This window comes from Hesperophylax consimilis, chromosome 9, assembly GCF_061612785.1.
Source record: "Hesperophylax consimilis isolate HC1 chromosome 9, BYU_Hcon_1.0, whole genome shotgun sequence".
Taxonomy (NCBI): Eukaryota; Metazoa; Arthropoda; class Insecta; order Trichoptera; family Limnephilidae; genus Hesperophylax; species Hesperophylax consimilis.
Genome location: NC_142844.1, coordinates 35292971 through 35307826, shown reverse-complemented (window position 1 = coordinate 35307826; position 14856 = coordinate 35292971). Strand labels below are relative to the sequence as shown.

The following is a 14856-nucleotide window of genomic DNA, read 5'->3' as shown; positions in this document are numbered from 1 at the left end:
ATCCCTGACCTCTGGGCCCAGAGCCAAAAAGCTTACGACTCATCCCCGGAGATTGTCTAAATTCTGGAGACTTAACTGTTTTCGTTTCAGTAATCAATGAGGCTTTCACGTGACCCTAAGTTTCATCAATTTGTAGGACCAAAGATAAATTCGGCCAAGTGAGAATAAAACGTTTTAGGGATAGCATTATTCTTAAGCCACCGATAAGATGTCATGTCATTTATTTAAATCCATAAAGCCCGATGTCCTCCGGTCATGCTCCATCCTGCGTATAACCATTGGTTTCATCTGATGCCAAAATATCCCCGATTACTTTCCAAGAATCCTTTTTAAAATATATTTAACTAACGCTATCTTATGCATCACGTATTCATGCATAAATTTGGAGTAGTAAGGAAATTTTACAGACCATATTTCGTCATTTATTGCAAAGTTTATAGTACACTGGCAAAGTCAAAATCACACCTTAAAAAAAAGGTACAACAAAATGGGAGTATAAAAATTTTAAATAAAAAAAATTTAATCAAACCCCGATCAACTGCTTGGAAGGCAATTATGCTCACTGCTCACCGTTACACCAACTTTTTTAAGAATGGCGACAAAAATTTATGGTATTTACTTAAAATAAGATTTAAGCATTTTTAAAATTAATGTATTTCAGAATGTTACGTACAGACAAACGAAAAAATATTTTTGTTATTTGTTTTTGTTATTTATTTAAATAACACATCTGCCCTAATGATGGACACTGAAATGCTGTCCGAAACGTTGGCTAAAGAAGGAGTTAGCGCAACACGGCATAACACCCCAAAAACAAATAACAAAAATACTTTTGCCCGTGAAAATCTTAAATCATATTCGAAAAAATATTGTTTATATGACGAGTCCGTCGAAAGTGAAAATTTATAATATTTAATATGACTGCTCTCTGAACCTAAAATAATAAAAAAAATCGATTTTAAAATGATGAAGAAAATTGTACTTTAGCAAAACAATAGTCGGTTCAAAAAAATGAAAGCAAATTGGTGGTAAGCAACAGTTACCGTACGATTAATGAAAGATGTGAGCGTTTATTGTACACTGCACACGCACACGTGTTACAACTGCCTGAAGCCTACGATCTATGGTTACATTTGGTATGTTACGAAGCTAAGGATGTGGGGAAGAGAGTGAGATGAGGAAAAATAAATGGGGAGAAGTAGGATAATAGCGAATTACCTTTCAAGATGACAACAGACTGTACTTACTGTAAAATTTTTTTAATATCATTCCTTATTTTGAACCCGTTACCTCTGGATCCAGTGAAAAGGAGCTCATGAAGGTCGTCTGTGTTGGCAGTTGAATAATCTCCACAACGTGGCATATTGCGTTATGCACATTTTACCACCCTAAAAAGTAAAACGTTTTTCGTCTCGTAGAATAAATTTAATAATAATTAACGAATGAAAAACTTCCGATATGCAATAAAATCCCTATAAATCTAGACAAAACGAAACGATGTATTTCGTTGTGAACCAAAAAATTGTCTGGTTTGTAGATTTGGAGAGGGGTTAATTGAAAAAAAATGGCTTAGCGGAAACTCGTACCAAAGAGATATGCATTATGCATGGGTAATCTATTTTCGGTAAGCCCTTACGATGTGAATTTTTTTAACGAAGAAAATTTTAACGAGGCTTGTAGAATTTACTACGTTGCCAGAAGTCGTCGAGTCACCATTAGTGGTTTTGAAGTAATAGTATTTAAGAATATGTATGTCTATGCAGTTCAATCAAATGTCTCTACCATAGACATATGAATATTAGTAGACCTGCCCTAAGTGATTAAAAGCGTATTATCCCCACTCCCCATACCGGTTCCATTGGAGCCGGCTGTGCTCGCGTATGGCCTCAAGTGAAATTTGAAAACGTGACGTCATCATTCTTGTGCAAACTATGGTCGAGGCATCATCGGTTCATTTTACGAAATAACACGGCAAAATGTTGACTTGTGATATGAAAACTTGTAAAAATAGATGTGAAAAAGAGAATAAACCCAATTGTCGTATTACATTCCATAAGTAAGCATTATTTTACTTTATTTTAAGCTTATTCACACCGTATTATATGGATCAGTTTTAGAAACATATACTATCACATTACAATGTAGCGATTCTCAAGTGTGCTCATCGTTGTTTACTGGGGTAAGTAAATTATGAAACATTTGTAAAAGTGTCTTAACTAAATACTCTGAAACTAACTACGACTCTGCAAACAGAAGAAATTTACTTTGCCGAATTTGGACTTCGCAAATTAGTTCATAACGTGGCGAGTAATTTGCGCTCCCATGTAAAAATGTCTATTCATTCAAAAGCAGATTTTACTTTTAAGAACTAAATGGTGATATTATAATGCGAGATGCCTATTTACTGTCAGATTGATTTATTGACGAATTACAGTCAGCTTAACCCCCTTCGTTCTTCAACAGTTGATTTTACCCCTCGCCATTATCTTCTCGTCTATTAATTCCTATGTCTGTGGTCTCTACTCATATCTCAGTGACGTACATAAAAATTTGAATCAGGGTAGGCAGTACGAAAAACAGTGAATTCGTTGACATTAATTCAAACAAACTTACCACTGAAAAGTTCGTACAAGTTTTCGCTAAGAATGGCTAAGCTGTTGGTTGTAGCCGATGTTGTTTGGGATTGCCTAAGTTTCAATATATGTATGTCTATATTATTAACCAGAATAAATATTATTATGAAATAAAGCCAACCTTGTTAACACAATTAATATAATATTATCGTTATTACGTTACTCATACTAATTAACAGAGGCACCAAGATGTTGCACTGATCGCAGCATTTGGCAGTGGCCGTATATTATTGTTTGTACCAAAAAGGCACATCCCTTTTCGGCACTAAAACGAAAGAATCGTTTTTGAATGCACATCGCACAATAGCATGTTGTTTTTCATGTAGAATAACAATGAACACTCGAATATGATGTGTACGTCATTTCGCATACATAGTCCCTGCTTTTAACAACTTATAGTAACTGTTGTGCGTTGCGATACGTGTTGGTACTTCGCACATATTTTTGAAAAATGTATATATGTAGATTAATTTTTTGAAATATTTTGAATATTTTTAATAATATTTAAATTTTTATGTAAATAAGGTAGGGTAGGCAGCGCTTATATGCCTATGTGAAATGCACGTCTCTGCCATTTCTTGTTGTCTTAAAATGTTAAAGCGTTAGTCTTATTTTTTCACGTAATTTATGTGGTAATGTAGGTACTGTCGCAGAAAACCTATAACGTCTATGTAAGAGCGGGAAGATCCTTGGCCCTGTGCCCAATAACAGCAGATTCAAAACTTGGTGTGAAAAAATATTAATGTAATTAAAAGGGAATCGGTTTTCCAGCTCAATTTAAAACACATTAAGAAATGCGTGGGCATTCGGGCTCGTCATGACCATTTTCTGATAAAAAAAATAATCATTCAGAATATATCTGAACACGTGTTCAATGCAGGTGACCTTGTCCGAATAAATACAAAGGACGAGATGCGAAAATATTATTATTTTTCCGACTTCCTCAAAACGGTGAACGGGTAACTCATCAAAATGATAATTTATCACATCTTTAAAAAGTTATTTTAAGTCATGGAAAATGATGAAACAAAAACTTTTTTAACTGGGTTAAGTAGGTTAGGTTAGGTTTAAAAAAAATTTTCATCGTTTCTAATGACTGTATATCACTTTTTAAAAGTGTGTTGAATTGTCACTGTGTTGAGTTATCATGGAACCCCTCAAAACATATTCGTGCTTTACTGAAAGTTTGTTTTGAAATATGTCAAATCATTCGTTATAAGCCTCTAGTCCCGTTTTTGACAGGAAAAGGAATAATTTGACCAGATTTAATAACTAACAATATTTCATATCAGTAAGTTCTGGTGAGCGATAGTATTCAGTGTTTAAAGGTCAACGCTATTTTCACCAGATTTTAACTGCCTGGTACTTATTAACCATCCTATTTCTCATTATTTTTTAATATTCAATATATTTCAATATAACAGGAGTATTCATAAATCATATTCAAAAGTCTGTATTTTTTCAACAAAGCTCTTCAGTGTGCTTTCATAGCCAATGTCACCTTTGGGGAGACTATTCTTTGGTTTTATATAAAGAGGTGGCTGAAAGGTAAGCGCGTTAAGAAGTTTTATGAAGTGTTATTAACTAAAAAACATATTTTCTCAAAGTAACAATGAGTAGACCTACGTATCGAAATAATATTATATAAGTCGAGACGCCTCTGGGACCCAAACAATAATAAATTCATAGGATCTCAGTGTCCTTGTCTCGATTCTCACTGGACTTACACCCGCATTTAAGACTCATCACGACGGTAAAAGAAGCCCTACTTTGAATAATATTTTATCTTGTAAACTCTTTTAAGCCCCCGTAATTCAAAGTCACATTAATGCCCTTCAGACAAAAGGGTATATGATACCTCCAACCTAAGTACACCTGTTTTATGCGTATCGATACAGCCTACGTTGAAATTGTAGTTCTCCTGACATCAAGTTTTAGAGTGTAGGACTTAGTGCAAAATAATAAATTTTAAGTTTAATACCAAAGCCATTTAAATAAAATATTTGTAATTTGTTAAAATGGAGTATGAAATGGGATGGCAACGTGAATTTTTAATATTAACTAAAACCACGAGAGTAATTAATCAGAGAGAGCTTGAAACAATAAAATTATTTATTCATTTACATTATTTTATTTATACTTTCAATTTTTTGCAATCCAACAGTGGCGTAAAGTTCATAAAGGTTGAACAGCTGTGCATACCCCAAGAAAAATGAACCATGTAAAAGAAAATATAAAAAATTTCTTTTACATTTTTCTCTGATTTGGTATGGAACTTGTACGCTCATTTATTCAGTTGACGACAACAATCATACTAACAATAAAAGAACTTGCAGACTACATTTTATCATAGAGCAATATACGCAACTGCAATATAAATTTATTTATTTATTTGTTGGACAATTTGTATAGCGCCGCTTTTGTGAGATATCACATCAGGGGCGCTTTACTGTTGATGCAGGTATTACAAAAAATATAAATATTACAAAAATAAAGTGAAGTTAAGTTAAGTAAAATGAAGTACAGGAATAGGTGACACGAAGATAGGAGATGGAAGGAAGGAATTCATAATTTTGAAGGTTGTCAATGGGTACCGCCGCCCCGGGAACCATACTCTGGGTTACCAACACCTCTGCCACAGGTCACCTGAAGTGGTTCGCTACGTTTGGTGACTTAGCAGGGGTGCCCGGGCTCATGGAGGGTTGTGCGTTCTGGATCACACTGATGAATGGGTCGGCCTACTCACTGCGGGCGGGCCGGGCTGGGAGAGGCCGGTTGAGGGAGATCTAGTAAACCGGTTATCGCTGTCCGGGCCGCTGGATAGTACAGGGGCCCGACCCTTGGGCTCACGACCAAGGGTGGGCTGCCCCATCAGCCAGCGAAAAAACCCTGCCGCTGATGTTGTGCCGGTTCGTGACCGGTGAGGACCCAGAATCTAGCGTTTGGGGCGCACTGGGCGACCTCCACAGCCGGACTCTCCTGCCCATTGCCTAGAACCGCAGTCAGAAGAACATACCTTACATTTGGTGTATCCAGTTGCTCCACTCTCCAACTCCCCACCCAACCTTTTTAACCTAATCCTTCCCAACCCATCCTAAACCCCACAAACAAATAAAACAAACTTAAAAACTATGAACTTACAACAAATTAATATAAACTCAGCGACAGCGAACAGTAGGAGTCCTCAGTGTGGACCGAGGATGAAGGTGAATTTCGCTAACATTCGCGGTCTGCACACCAACCTAACTCCCATCCACCACCACCTTCTCTCACAAAATCCCCATCTCCTCTTCCTTACGGAAACACAGATTGCCGAGCCCCCAGATACCTCCTATCTGAACTGCCCAGGATATCATCTGGAAAGCCTTTTCAGGCCCAAAGGCGGGGGTCTGCCTTAACAGCCGTGCTGACATCAGCTGCGCTCGTCTCGCAAATATCGAGAGCGCAAAACACGAAGTGTTATGGGTACGTGTGGATCTCACCGGTATGATGAGAATTTATGCGTGCCTATATCGCTCACCAAACCTTGCCGAATCAGACACTGTTGAGTTGTTTAAATACTTGAGTGACACTGTAGATATTCTCTTGCCCCGTTACCCATCGGCCGAATTTGTAATCCTGGGGGACTTCAATGTTCATAATGAACAATGGCTGAAGTTCTCGGGCCCAACAAACTCTGCCGGTAGATCAGCGGAATCCTTTGCCCTTATCCATGGACTAAGCCAACTCGTAGAATCTCCGACCAGAATACCAGACATCCCATCACATCGAGCCAACCTACTCGATTTGTTTCTCACTAGTGAGCCACTCGGGTACAAAGTGGAGGTGACAGCGCCCTTAGGATCCTCTGACCACTGCCTGATTACCACCTCTGTCCCATCCTCCATGAACCGTCAACCCGACAAACATGTAAAGAGGAAGGTATGGCACTACAGGGCAGCAAAATGGGACGGCATGCGGTCTTTCTTCGGCGCCTTTTCTTGGAGTACTGTATGCTTTAGCTCCGAGGACCCATCAATTTGTGCACGCGAGGTAGAAGAAGTAATCACATCAGCAATGGATTGCTACATTCCCTTCTCCGTCAAATCCTCTGGAGCGGGCACAAAACCGTGGTCAGACAGCTTCAGCACAGCGATGGTTACATCGCTGTGCTGAAGCTGTCAGACTCAAAAATACGGCTTTTAATGCACTCCGGAAGATTAGCTCCATGAATAACCTTTCGGAATACCGAAAACGGGCAAGGGATTGTAAGAGAGTTCTAAATAGAGCTAAGAGCGATCACGACCAGAGAATTGCGAAAAAGCTGGCTGACTGCCCCACTAGTAGCCGTGCTTTCTGGTCACTCGCTGGCTCGATCGGAAGAAATTTCTGCAGAACCACTTTCCCACCTCTGACCAAGCCTGATGGTCGGCTGGCTAACTCGGCCCGCGAGAAAGCTGAATTATTAGGCAAAATTTTCGCGGAAAACTCAACTCTTCAAGATAACGGAGAGACTCCCCCTTCCATTCCGCACTGCGGTTTTCAAATGGAGGAACCGAAGATCCGGAACAGAGAGGTTCTCCGAGTCTTGAACGAGCTGAAAGTCGACAAAGCCAGTGGGCCGGACGGAATACCTGCCTTGGTCCTCAAGAAGTGTTCTGCAGAAATGACTCCAGTGCTCGCGAAATTATTTAGGCTCTCTCTCAAAGGTGGAAAGGTGCCAGATCTTTGGAAAAAGGCAATCGTCCACCCAATCCCAAAAAAGGGGGACCGTTCCGACCCTTCTAACTACCGCCCCATAGCCATCACTTCCATACTCTCGAAGGTATTAGAAAGGGTGGTTAACAACAAATTGCTCACATATCTCGAGAATAACAATATCCTAAGCGATCGGCAATATGGATTTCGTCGAAACCGATCGTGTGGCGATCTACTCGGATATGTAACGCATATTTGGGGGCGGTACATGGAACGTTTTGGTGAAACCCAAACCGTTGGGTTGGATATCTCCAAAGCCTTTGACAGAGTCTGGCACCGGGCGCTTATCGGGAAATTACCATCGTATGGGATCCACCCAACCCTGCATAGTTGGATTGCGGACTTTCTGAGGGGAAGAACAATTCAAACCGTGGTTGACGGCTCTTCTTCCTCACCGCACCAAATCAATGCGGGGGTGCCACAAGGAGCTGTGCTGTCTCCGACGCTGTTTTTATTGCACATCAATGATCTCGTTGAATGTGCACCAATTCACTGCTACGCTGATGACAGCACCGTTCACGAGGGTTATCTTTTTGACAGGCCCCCTTCCATCTATGATGTCCGAACAGCTCGGGAAGTTTTGAAGCGAAAAATTGACCACCACCTAGAGATGGTTCGTGCCTGGGGTAAGGCCAACTTGGTCAGTTTCAACGTCTCAAAAACCCAAGCGTGTCTGATTTCGGCAAAGAGGCAGATCAATGACTGTCTGGTGCAATTTGATGGGAGCACTCTCCCCAATAAAGACTCCATTGAAATGCTTGGAGTTACTATTTCAGACCAGCTCAAGTATCGGGGATCCATAGAAGCCCGAGTAAATCAGGCCTCCAAAAAGTTGGGCGTCTTGTACAGGGCTAGGAGATTCTTCAACAGTGACCAGCTGCTGACCCTGTACAAGTCTCAAGTCCGCCCAACTATTGAATTTGGGAGCCACCTTTGGGCTGGTGCCCCAAAATACTTGATAAACCTGCTTGAGTCTGTGCAAAGGAGAGCGATCCGTCTGATTGACAATCCATTGTTAACAGACCGATTGCCTTCTCTGATGCATAGACGCAATGTAGGCATGCTGTGTCTGTTCTACAGGTATTTCAATGGAGCCTGCTCCAAGGAGCTAGCAGCATTGATTCCTGATGCACCGGTGCACGAGCGTGAAACTCGACGGACACGAACTGAACACCCGTTCACGGTTGACGTTGGCTTCATGAGAACGGGCCGTTTTTACGACTCGTTTTTGTGTAAGTCGGCTCGTATGTGGAACGAGCTACCGGCATCTGTTTTTCCTCCCTCCTATAATCCGAGCCTCTTCAAGGCCCGCATTAACAAATCCCTTCTTACAGCCCCTACCTTACTCCGCCTCACAACGCCACCCAACCGGGTGGTGACATAGTTTCCCTGTCTGTGCACTGCACAGGCAGGGACACTCTTGTGAGGTGTCACATAAAAAAAAAAAAAAAAAAAAAGATGGAGACTCTGCAGCAAGAATTCTAGGTGGTGAGGAAACTGGTCCAGTTGCTGCAGCGAAAGAGTCCACCAACAGTGACAGCACAAAGTTCGTCATCCGTCCAGGTATATGTCTGCTGCTAACGAAGCGCTGACACAATATCCTCTCACAGATACCAGATCTTGGCAGCACCGCTGTGACGTTCTACGAAGATAGAAAATGGAGACGCTGCAGCAAGAATATTTAGTGGTGAAGAAACTGGACCAGCTGCTGCAGCGAAAGAGTCCACCGCATGCACCAACAGTACCAGCACGAGGTTTGTCATCCGTCCAGGTATGTGTCTGCTGCTTATAAAGCGCTGACACCTCACATAGATAAGAAACCCTGACAGCACTGCTGTGACGTTCGGCAAGTCCATCATTCATCTCCATGCAATCCTGTTCCTGGTGATTGTTGAAGTGGTGCATTCTGCCCGCAATAAAAAGCGACGGTCAGGATAATAAATTACCCTAGGCTTAGCAAAACACTTGCCTTCAGAGTTTCCGAGAAATCCGTTGAAAACATCTTGGTCTGCATTTACCGATCGACGTTCGTTTCGAATATCGAATATTTTTGAGCAAAATTTCCAAATATTTACTTTCAAAACACTGCACCCAAATCACATACTATAAAGTTCTAATAACTGGTTGTTAAGTTTATTTTTATTTATATTAAAATGTTGTTTGATTGATTTTAAAAATAATTTCAAAGGGATTTTGCCTCATTTCCCTTGAAAATATTAAAAAAAACACAAAGCGGTTGGAGGACCTGTTAGGATGCGTCCTGCTGCCACGAAGGGCGCTATACATATCGAAATCTCGATTCATGTTAATACGATATCAAAGTGAGGAAATTTTCCCAATGTACACATTTTGACTTACTGCAGTGTGTTGCTGGTGTGTGATATAACGTGCTAATGGATGAAACTATAAACAAACAATACTTGGCTAAAGTCGTGAAAAGAAGAAATTATAAAAAATATTGTGTTTTCGTACGAACCGTCCACTTTATGGTTTGGCATATTATTAAATGAAAGCAACTATTTGATTTAAACTAATAATTTATTTAAATTTTTTTACCAACCGTGTTCGTTTGAATTAATATTCATCAGAATAACAATTAACTGAAGTAAGAGTTTATATTCAGCCAAGCAAAACCGGTTGGTGAATACATTTATGTAAATAATTAATGCCTTAAAATAAATTGTTTGTTTTATTTGTGTTTTAAATTCAATGTATGAGCAAGATATAATTTAATGTATCAGCAAAATAACATTAAAATTCCAAAATTGAACAACCAAGCATTATCAAAATACCTACCATCTAGGAATAACTTATTTTAACAACGTTCCTTTATGGGATATGATTTGAGATTGAAAGTATTTTAGTGATTTATTTTTGGTGTATTATTTTGCCGTCTTTCGCTACCTCATTCTTTAGCCAACATTTCGAACAGCATTACAGTGTCAATCATCAAAATGTATAATATACTATAAATCTTCTTTTATATTTAAAAAAAATATCGAAAATATTCATGAGTTATATTGAATAAATAATCATGCTTATATTGAAAACTTACTCAAAATTGCTGAGTCCATCGATATTATGTATATAAAAAATTATTTTTTTCTGTTTTTGATACATCTTAGTACGAATTCCCCCACCAAACACAAGATCCTTGTATTTTTATTGTGCGGAAAAGCTTATATTATTTCTACTTTGTCACTTATAACATTTAATAAGTGGCATATTAACTGTAAAAAATACAAATTTACCTTGAAAAAATAAACATATTTGTTCCAGATTTACTATACTCTACGTAAAGATGTATTTCTTACCAATTATATTATGTCTTTGCGACAGTTCCAAATAGTAGAGTTAATTGTTCCAAATTAGCAAAGTTTCCTTTTGAGGAGAACTCATATTATTTTGTTGAATATGAATAACTGTACTAAATTGTTAGTCAAAAATTATTTCGAAATCGGGAGGGGCCTAGCATTTTATGAGGGGTTATAAAATACTTGGAAAGACTTTACTAGACTTAAGAACCAATAAAAAAAGCCCCCGTACAACTGTAGAACTCATAGTCTACTGTAAAATTTGATAAATGGTAGTAACACTTTCTACGAATCAAACCGTCGTAATTCATAGAATGTGTTACTTTTATCCAATCAAATTTTCAAATTTTATCATCTCTCAATCAAATTTACAGTAGGCGCAAAAAAACTTTTATGAATTTTAATATTTAGTGGGTAATTCAAAAAAATATATATTTGACCTCTGTCTATGTAAATACGGGGGAGCTATATCGGCACCGGTTTGGCAGCGTTGTGGAGCGGGTTAAGGAAGGGGTTGAAGGAAGAGATTTATTAATGTCTGTTTTGAAGAGGTCCGAGGTACGTGAAGTAGGTATAACAGTTTCCGGTAGCTCGTTCCAAATACGAGCTGACTTACACAAAAAAAACAATCGAATAAACGGCCCGTTATCTTGAACCAAGATCGACTGTGCATCACCCGTGCACAGGGGATCGATGCTGGTTGTTATTTATAGCAAACTCCATTGAAATACCTGTAAGTCAGACTCACCATGCCTACAGCTCGTATTTGGAACGAGCTGACTTATACAAAAAAAACAATCGAATAAACGGCCCGTTATCTTGAACCAAGATCGACTGTGCATCACCCGTGCACAGTGGATCGATGCTGGTTGTTATTTATAGCAAACTCCATTGAAATACCTGTAAGTCAGACTCACCATGCCTACACTGCGGCTGTGCATTAGACATGGCATTCGGTCTGTTTATATCGGAAGGATACCTCAAAAATCGTCTGCTGTGACATCGATCACTGAAACGATACTAATTTAAAGGAAACTGAAAGCCTTGTAATGGTGTGAAGTCAAATTTTGAGAACATTTGTCAGATTAGTAAGAATAGATAAAAGTAATTATACACTGTTATAGCAGATTAATAAAAGTAAAATACCAGATTTAATGGGACTAGATGCGTTCTACTTGTAGTATTTAAGTAAAGCGTCTATAATATTTCCAAAGGAACAAATTTTCAAACCAAAAACACATGATTTTGCATTAATTCCGACTTTAGAGAGAACGCAACCATAAATTTATTAATGGTAGAGAGAACAAACTCATAAATGATTTACTTCTGCACAAAATAAAACAAGTTGAACTTTAGAAGAGAGGATTCGATTTTGCACGTAAAATATGTACATATTATTACTTTTAGTAGCCCTAAAAAATTAACCAAGAATACAAAACAGGTCTTTAATGTGATTACATTTTCACAGTAAATTAGGAATAACTACGTGAAAAATCACGGGATATTATAGTAATTGTAGGATTTGTGAATAATCTATGAAGACTTGAATGAATATAAATTATTGCCTCGCGAACATTACCTTTCAATAACAAAGAAAGTCAATTTTCTGTATAGTCAACAAATTAGAGAGGCAAACAGAAATTTGGAATTCGAAAGAACACTGTTGGTTAGCTTAAAATCATAAATTCAAACAAAAGAAATGCACAATTCAAATATACAGGGTGTCCGGGAGTAAAGTGTGATAACTTTGGGGGTGGTTCTAGAAAATAGCACAAGTAAATAAAATAAACAACTTTTTTCAAAATTTCAACGACTTCGGGTGAAAAATTGATTTGTTTGCATGGGAAAATTAATTTTCCTCTGTATGGAAAAATTAACGTTGGAATTTCAACATGTTTTAAATCACTTACTGAAGTTAGCGCACTTTACCATCGGATACCCTGTAGAATTATTAAGAATCATTTTCTGATTATCGGTAGCTTCATTCTTTATTGATTGTATGAAAAATCAGTTCCAATGATTTCGAAGGAATTGAAGGAATAATAAGTAACATTTCATGCACAGATAACCGAAATGAGTATTTTTATGATTATAGAAATTGATGAGAAATAGATGGATATTTGGTTTTTTCTGGGAACGAGGATCATGTCTACTGTTATTTTGGAGAGTGTTTTAATAGCCCTAATGAAGTCTGCTCCCCTTGGAAGCATTATGAATCATTGGGGGAAAACCCACCCACGATGTCATTACCAAACGAATCATAAACTTTCTATCACAAAAGGGAATATAATAGAGCACTTTTATAAGATAATGTCAATTTGAAAAATGTCAACCAAAAGCATTCAGTAGGTGAGAATAGGGCGGGGGGGGAGGGGGATGTATAGATTTATTTATATTTAAGATATAGGAGTTATTTATATTTAAACTTAATAAAAATATGACCTTATTATTAAAATAGTTTATGTAATACGGTTTGAAAATGTTATAAAACGTTTTTCAATTATTAAATTAGCGGTAAGCACCAGATATTATTTTTTTAGAAGATGAATCAGTAACTTCCTGAGGGATCACTCTTGAAAAAATTGAGATTTTAGTAATACGTTCTTCAAAAATGATTAAAATACATCGATTTTCTAGGCCTGCTAGGGCAAAGTCGACAGTAGGTCCGTTCATTAAGCCGGGTCGCGCGCCGAGTATTGTTTTAGACGACTTCATCACTTATGTCATTAGGATTCCCACTTTATTTTAGAGATTTGATAGGGAAAATTGAACTGGAGGACTATCTAGACAGCGCGTCGCATATTTTTGTACACGGCTACTGTACTTAGGTACAAAAGATTCTGTCTTTATTTTATGGTATTGCCTCGTCTTAAGCGCATTATAAATAAAATTGTTCAAAAGAAATCTTACGTACGAAATTATATTTCATCAGTGCATGAGATATAATAAATCGATAATTTTTTATAAAACCTGCGATAAATAGTTTATCTCACTCTATTATTGTTGATTGAATTTAAATAGAAAGTAAAATTTCATTTGTACAAATATAGTTTACATTTAACATATAATTAAAACACAAGAATCAAATATTATAATTTGCTGCAACACAATGAATTCAGCTGGGCGTTTTTAAAAAATATTTTTAGTTTTTGCTCGAAAATATAGATTTTATTTCTGTGTCTTAAGAAGATCTTTGAATAATTTTATACATTTACATACAAAATTATTTTCCTTAAATACCCGAAAATGCGCCCTACTCTACACTTTTCCGAAAAAGTAATCACTTTTGCAGCCTAATGAATACCATCAACATTTAATTTATATAATCTGAGCTGATAAACCAAAATTCTAATCCCCGAAACGGAGAGAAATAAAATGATAATTTTTGTTTTTTATTGAAGAAGTAGTAACATTTTTAAATGAATATGTGTTTAAAGTAAATGGTATAATCGGTGACAGTTACATAATATCTTGAAAAAAAGATGAAAAAATTAGGTATGGAATTTGCTATTTTGGAGTAAATAGCATAATGACGCATACCCCACAATTGATATTTGTTGGTGTTATAATAATGCTAATTATAAACTACAGAAATCAACAACAGCTGAATTATAAATGGTGTTATAATATAGTTGCTAATTATAAACTACAAAAATCAACAACAGCTGAATTATAAATGGTGTTATAATATCAATAAAAAAAAATAATACAAAAATACAATAAATTACACAAAATCAATATAAACACACATCACTCACAAACACACAAGATTATATATTAAATGTATTATTTTATCTTATATTGTAGATTGTATTTAGATTATATTTTCGTATTATAAAATGAAGGCCTCAGCACGGGCAAGCCACCCAGTGAGGCCAACATTACTGGAAAACTTTGAAATGTAAAAAAAATATTGTACCAAATAAAAAAAAAAAAAATGCTAATTATAAACTACAGAAATCGACAACAGCAGAATTGTAAATGGTGTTTTAATATCAATGCTAATTATAAACTTGTGATGTTTTGAATATCCACAAAAATAAACGATAAATAATAAACGAACGTGCTCAAAAAAATTTTTTGTTTAGACAACGACGGAAGATTTATTGACAGACAGGCCTGGAGTAAACAGATTCCCACGGGAAAGGAGAGACCGGAGGGACAGTCGAGCC

At 37.1% G+C, this 14856-nt stretch overlaps 1 protein-coding gene across 2 annotated transcripts in view; it reads left to right on the top strand.

Annotated features, from left to right (window-relative positions):
• The window catches only part of LKRSDH (lysine ketoglutarate reductase/saccharopine dehydrogenase), a 418858-nt gene that overhangs the window by 292386 nt on the left and 111616 nt on the right, over nt 1–14856 (top strand). The gene's annotated exons all lie outside the window — the stretch shown is intronic.